The sequence below is a fragment of the Copadichromis virginalis genome, linkage group LG6 (assembly GCF_057382275.1).
Source record: "Copadichromis virginalis isolate Kocher_CV1m ecotype Utaka linkage group LG6, C_Virginalis_male_GT1.1, whole genome shotgun sequence".
Classification (NCBI taxonomy): domain Eukaryota; kingdom Metazoa; phylum Chordata; class Actinopteri; order Cichliformes; family Cichlidae; genus Copadichromis; species Copadichromis virginalis.
Window position 1 is genome coordinate 13737127 of NC_140623.1, and position 7369 is coordinate 13744495.

General features: G+C 44.2%; 1 long non-coding RNA gene across 1 annotated transcript; it reads left to right on the forward strand.

The window, feature by feature from the left end:
* Positions 1-341: 341 nt before the first annotated feature.
* On the forward strand, positions 342-1150 carry LOC146707421 (uncharacterized). The gene is made up of 2 exons (XR_014921067.1): positions 342-939; positions 1071-1150. It is a non-coding gene; the product is annotated as an uncharacterized LOC146707421 (long non-coding RNA).
* The last annotated feature ends 6219 nt before the right edge of the window (positions 1151-7369 follow it).

The window sequence follows — 7369 nt, forward strand, 5'->3', positions numbered from 1 at the left end:
AGATCTGCTGCCTTTTTTTTTATCTAGCTCTCAACCCAGGGCTTTAGGGTTCCATCATAATCACATCATTAGCACCCGTTTGAAATTTAAGATATGTAATAGCCTTGACTAAAACATGAGGGAGGTGCGTCATACCTGTGACAAAGTGGCTAGGACAGAATTCATTTGCCATTTGTCACTTGCGTATATTGTTATTCTGTGTTCTGTTATTTTACAGTCAGCCATAATGCTTTAATTTAGACAGTGCTGGTGTAACTTCTCTTAACACACAATATCCCGGGTTTTGTTTGTGGTAGCAGTAGTTACATTCTTTACATCCATGCATGTGTTTTAAAGCAAACACTACTAACTAGTGATGGGACGTTCTGTATCGAGGCTTCGGAGCGTGTGTCGAGTAATGGAGGGGGCGTTTCCGCGAAGCGCGTATCGAGGCTTGCTTCATTTATGGGAGGAGCTGAAAATGATGACGTCCGAAGCCTCGCTGCCCGGCTGTACCACGTGACTGGTTCATGAAGTGGTTCGAACTTTGCCGCGAGATATGACAGCGATATAAACCCCTCAGACTTCATTCAAAATGTGGGTGTTTGATGGAGAGTTGCGGTTAGAGAGAGTTTGGAGACCGTTTGGAGGTTTATGAGAGTGAGGAGAGAAAGTCAGGAGAGAATGGAGCCAGCTAAGAAGAGGAGGATGTCCTCCCCTGTGTGGGAACATTTTGATTTTATTCCTCCCAACAAGGTATGTAAATTTCTACAGAAGATGTATTGTCATGATACTGATGGTGCAATACAATTTATGTTGAGCTGTCTTGACTTTTGTACAAGGTGAAGTGTTTGCTATGTGCCAGGGAGCTGGGATATAACAACAACACCTCATCCATGCTTAGGCACTACAGAGCTTTGCATGAGAATAAGAGGAACACCGATTGTGGAGCAAGACCAGGTGAGCCATCAAATGCAATGATAATATAGCATGCAGTAATGTTACTAAATGATATAACAATATTATACAACTGTTATAAGTTACGTGTGTGATATTTATATTTGTGCTTTGTCTTTATTGTCTTTCCTCAGGAGAACAATCTCAAATAGATGAAGACCTGGTCAGCATGGTGATTGAGGACTCCCAGCCATTTAGCATTGTGGAGGACAAAGGATTCAAAAGATTTGTTAAATCATTAAATCCCAGCTATGTTCTCCCCACTAAAAAGGACGTAAAAGCAGTGAAAATTTAGTTTTTACAGAATAAAATGTGAACAGGCAGGACTGAGGCTCAAAGCCTCAGTGTGTAGCTGTCCATACCTCAACGTTACAAAAGCACAACTACTGTCCACACCCCAACCACACCTCACCTCACAGTAAATGATCATTTCCATTTCAAGCATTTCCAAATAATCATTTCCCATACTGCCACTATAAATATACACAGTATACTGCCATCACTACAATATACATGTTTTACACACTCCTTTTGTTGTTGACATTTACAGGCTGTGTGCAAAATGCCACACTCTTCAAATTCATGCCAGCTATTATTTTTACGTCCAGTAGGTGTCCTGCTAGAGCAAATGAAGCTTCATGAAGCTTCGCGTTGGGGTGAACCAATTGGATGAAAAGCTTCAGTGCTTCATGGGGCTTCATCTGCCCATCACTACTACTAACCATCAGATCATCTGAATTTTCTTCTGTTTACAGGCACATGTCTAGTAAATTATGTTTCTTTATGTTGCTTTGGTTATACTTACCATGTTGTGCATGTTGTGCATTCAGGTCCTGTATGTGAGACGGGTGTATGGGAAGGGCCGCCCACTACTTCCTGTTTATATAGGGTCATGAGGTCAATGATTGGATCACTGGGTGTAACCAAATGGAGGGTTTTCATTTTGTATAGTATTGTTTGTTTTCTTTAAAGTAGCCTTTTGAGTTATATTGTATGCAGTGTTTTACTTTACAAACCATTTAGTTGAGTAAATGAGTTTGTCAGTTTCATGCATGACTTTATTCCTGTTCTTTGTTTAGAATTGTATTATTTGGTTTGACCTATTTTGTTCAATGGTAGGGACTAACGAGGTCAGGTGTGGGCAAAGTCTTGTATAACGCCAGTGGGATTTTTGCATGCCTGATTGATTGTTTTATGGTAAAAGGGAGATGCTAGCAATAAAGTATGCTTAAAAAGAACTTCAATTGTCTGCTAATGCTATTTACTTATCACCTTCCTTGCTGCTTAAGTTATGCTACATCACAAATGGTGGCAGCAGTGGCTCCAGGCCAATAGGTTATAGCAATGCAGAAATCAGCCAAGTCAAGGAAACCTCAAGGGCCAACAGATTTTCCCCCAGAGGAGGCCCAAGATGATGGCAACCTGCCAGAAGCTACGGGTGAGCACAGCACGGAAGCACAAAGTCTCTCAGAGCTCTCAACTTTATTAAAAGGCCTGATGCAACAGCAGGCTGACCGTGAGGCAAAATGGGAGCAGGACAGACAACGCCAGGATGAACGGTGGCATAGAATGCAACACCAGTTCAGCCAACTGCAGCAGGAGGTCCAGTCGGAGCACCGGGAGCATCAGATGCTGTGGGAAGGTGCAGTAGCTGATTCCGGAGTGCCTCTGAGTTCCTCAGTGCGGCAAAAGGTGCAGCAACCTGTTCAACAGCGAGGAAACCCCCCTGAATCTTCCGCAGCACCACATTCATCCAATCTGGGCAGAGTAAGCGGTTGGAAAGGCCCGAAGATGCAGCCCTATGGTGAGGATGAAGATATTGAACATTATTTAACCACTTTTGAGAGGATTGCAACAGGATGTCAGTGGCCACAAGAAGAATGGGCACTGCATCTGGCTCCACTTCTTAGTGGTAAAGCACGTGCGGCATATGTTGCTATGGACACTGAAGAAACAATGGACTATGATAAGGTAAAAACCGCCGTTCTTGAAAAATTTGAAATAAGTGCTGAGACTTACCGAACCAGATTTCGCAACATGACGGTGAAGGACGATGAGACACCCAAAGAGCTGCGAACCCGCCTTAAAGACCTATATGAAAAGTGGATGCTTCCAAAGGAGAAGACAAAGGACCAAATAGGAGATGTCATAGTGATGGAACAGTTTCTCAGAGTTCTTAACCCAGAGCTGAGGACCTGGGTGAAAGAGCGCAACCCCACCACTTCAAAAGAAGCTGCAGAGATGGCAGAGGCTTTTCTTGCAGCCCGACGCCCACAAAAAGGGTACATGGTAGGAAAACCCAGTTCAGCCAATGTTTTTGTGGGTAGGTCCGGGGGTGGGAATGGGTACAAAGCTAAAAGCCCTAAACAAAGTTCCCCAATCACTAGCAGTAGCCGCGCTAGAGAAGTAAAGCAGAGAGGCCTGTTGGTGTGTCATGCCTGTGGTCAAGCAGGTCACTTTAAGGCAGATTGCCCAGGTCAGCAAGTCAGTAAGACTTACATGTGTCTTTCACCACAGTGTTTTGACTTGCTAGAGGAAGAAACAGAGTCTCTAGTACCCTCCAGTGATCAGGAGCACACCATCTGTGTTTTCATTGAGGGAAAACCGTGTGTTGCCCTCTTGGATTCAGGCAGTAGCCGCACACTTGTCAGGCAAGATTGCCTCCCTAGCGACACCACATTTTGTGGTAAAGTTAAAGTCTGGTGTGTTCATGGTGATAATGTTGATTATCCTATTGCCAATGTTTGCCTTCAAGTTAATGAAAAGGAGTACGTACTTACAGTTGGAGTAATGGATAAACTTCCCTACCAGATTGTGTTGGGCCGGGACATGCCAATTCTTGGGGAGTTATTAGCAAAGACAGAGAAGGACAGAGAAGAGAAGAATCTGCATGTTGCATGTGAAGGTCTGCTAGTAGTCACTAGGTCTGGTAATAAAGCTTCTCAGTCAAAGCCAGGTTTGAGTGAGTTGCCCTATGCAGACAGTGAAATTCCAGATATTGACAGACCAAGTAGGCCGCATATAAAGAAAAGTAAAATGCAGAGAAGACAGGAAAAAGTGAGGGGGACAGAAATTGCTGAGTCACTTCCTGAACCAGAGATCGATGAGCTCCTGGTTGTCCCGAGCAATATTGTCCAACTCCAAAGGGAGGACCCCTCTTTAGCACCTCTGTTTGCTAAGAGCACCCAAGAATCAGCACAGATTACAGACAGAGTACGGGAAGTATTCATTGTTAAGAATGAACGACTATATCGTCGTAGCAAAGTTGGTGACCAGTTGGTTGTTCCCAAAAGCTTAAGGCCTGTAGTCTTGCAGTTGGCTCATTCAGTTCCTTGGGCAGGCCACTTAGGACATCTTAAAACCTTTTCCAGAATGGTAACTCGTTTTTTTTGGCCACAGCAATTTTCAGACACTGCCCAGTTTTGCAAATCATGTCCACAGTGTCAGTTGACAGCCCCAAGTAGGAAAGGAGACAGAGCCCCACTCATTCCTATGCCTGTAATAGACGTCCCCTTTTCTCGTGTTGCCATGGATATTGTCGGCCCATTGGAGAGAAGTGGTTCAGGGCATAGGTACATTCTAGTGATTTGTGACTATGCAACAAGGTATCCTGAAGCTTTCCCATTGAGAAGGGTCAAAGCCCGCCAAATAGCTAATTGTCTGATACAGATGTTTTCAAGGGTGGGTATTCCCAAAGAAATCTTGACAGACCAAGGCTCAAACTTCACTTCCAACCTGTTGAAAGAAGTCTACAAACTTCTGGGAATTACCGGAATCAAAACGAGCCCTTATCATCCACAAACTGATGGACTTGTTGAGAGGTTTAATAAAACCCTGAAATCAATGCTGAGGAGGTTCGTAAGAGAATCGGGAAAAGACTGGGACCAATGGCTTCCATTTTTGCTTTTCGCCTATAGAGAGGTACCACAAGCATCAACTGGATTTTCTCCGTTTCAGCTCTTGTACGGCCATAATGTCAGAGGTCCACTGGATGTACTTCGGGAAGCTTGGGAGGAAGCTAGCCCTGAAAAACAGTGCTCTTCCCTCTCTTATGTGTTGAAAATGAGGGACAAGCTTGAACAGTTTCAGGAACTGGCTCATTGTCACCTAGTAAGTGCCCAGCGACGTCAAAAACAGAACTATGATAAGACAGCTCGCAGGAGGACCTTTAAAGAAGGACAAAAAGTGTTGCTCCTTTTGCCAACCACTGAAAGCAGTCTCTTAGCCAAATGGCAGGGGCCATTTGTGATAAACAGGAAAGCAGGTCCTGTCACTTATGAGCTCAACATGCCGAATCGTCGGAAAAAGCAACAGGTGTTTCATGTCAACATGTTGAGGGAGTGGATTGAGAAGCCAGAGCAATCACTTCAGTTGTGGGCTCGTGTTGTACTGCAGGAAGAAGAGCCTCAAGAGCAATTCTTTCCCACCAGTACTGAAGAAAAGCTATTTCCGGATTTGAGCCATCTATCACCAGAACAGCAGGAGGAGCTCGCGGCCATAATGCCACAGGAGCTTTTCAGCACAAAGCCAGGCTACACCCATCTTATTCAGCATGACATACACCTGCGTTGTTCGAATCAACCACCCATCAGGGATACCACCTCCAGAGTTCCAGCAAAGCTAATGCCAGCATTGAAACAGGAGGTGGAAGAAATGCTTGCAACAGGGATTATAGAGCCATCTAGAGGTGAGTGGTGTAGCCCTGTGGTACTCGTCCCCAAGAAAAATGATGCAAGACAGAGATTTTGTGTTGACTTCTCAAAACTTAATGCTGTCTCTGCTTTTGATGCATATCCTATGCCAAGAGTGGATGAATTGATTGAGCGCTTGGGTAATGCCAAGTACCTCACAACACTCGACCTTTGTAAAGGTTATTGGCAAGTCCCCCTAACAGAGTCCTCAAGGGATTTAACTACATTCAGGGTTCCCAGCGGACTTTATCGTTTCAGAACTATGCCTTTCGGACTACATGGAGCTCCAGCCACGTTCCAGAGGCTGGTGGACTTGGTTCTGAAAGGAGCTGATGGCTATGCAGCAGCGTATATTGACGACATTGTGGTGTTCAGCGAGACATGGGAGGACCATGTGAAACATCTGGCTGATGTCCTGCAACGCATCAGAACAGCTGGACTAGTCATCAACCCTGGGAAATGCCACATTGCACAGACCGAGGTGGAGTACCTGGGATACGTCATTGGGGGTGGGGTCATCCGCCCTCAGGTGAGTAAGGTCGAGAACCTTGCCTCTTGTCCTCCTCCGACTACAAAGAAAAAGTTGAGATCCTTCCTGGGTTTAGCTGGCTGGTATCGTCGTTTCATCCCTAATTTCTCTACCAGATCAGCTATTCTTAGTGATTTAACTCGTAAATCATGCCCCAACAAAATTAAATGGACTCCAGAGTGTGAGGCTGCATTCATGGATTTGAAAAACTGTTTGTGTAATGAGCCTGTGTTGCAGTGTCCAGACTTTACGTGCCCGTTTATTGTACAGACTGATGCTTCAGGAGTTGGGCTGGGAGCTGTGTTGCTGCAAGGTGATGGAGAGGACCAAAGACCTGTGCAGTACATAAGCCGTAAGCTCTTCCCCAGAGAAATGAAGTATTCCACAATTGAAAAAGAAGCTTTGGCAATAAAATGGGCTTTGGACACTCTGAGATACTATCTACTGGGAGGTGAATTTGTGCTTGAAACCGATCATCGAGCTTTACAGTGGATGAGCAGAATGAGAGACACCAACGCAAGGATCACGAGGTGGTATCTTTCATTGCAGCCATATTGTTTTAAGATTCGATATAGGGCAGGGAAAAAGAATGTTGTGGCAGACTTTCTTTCCCGTTCCTATGAAGAGTAACGGACTTAAGGGGGGGGGAATGTGACAAAGTGGCTAGGACAGAATTCATTTGCCATTTGTCACTTGCGTATATTGTTATTCTGTGTTCTGTTATTTTACAGTCAGCCATAATGCTTTAATTTAGACAGTGCTGGTGTAACTTCTCTTAACACACAATATCCCGGGTTTTGTTTGTGGTAGCAGTAGTTACATTCTTTACATCCATGCATGTGTTTTAAAGCAAACACTACTAACCATCAGATCATCTGAATTTTCTTCTGTTTACAGGCACATGTCTAGTAAATTATGTTTCTTTATGTTGCTTTGGTTATACTTACCATGGTGTCCATGTTGTGCATTCAGGTCCTGTATGTGAGACGGGTGTATGGGAAGGGCCGCCCACTACTTCCTGTTTATATAGGGTCATGAGGTCAATGATTGGATCACTGGGTGTAACCAAATGGAGGGTTTTCATTTTGTATAGTATTGTTTGTTTTCTTTAAAGTAGCCTTTTGAGTTATATTGTATGCAGTGTTTTACTTTACAAACCATTTAGTTGAGTAAATGAGTTTGTCAGTTTCATGCATGACTTTATTCCTGTTCT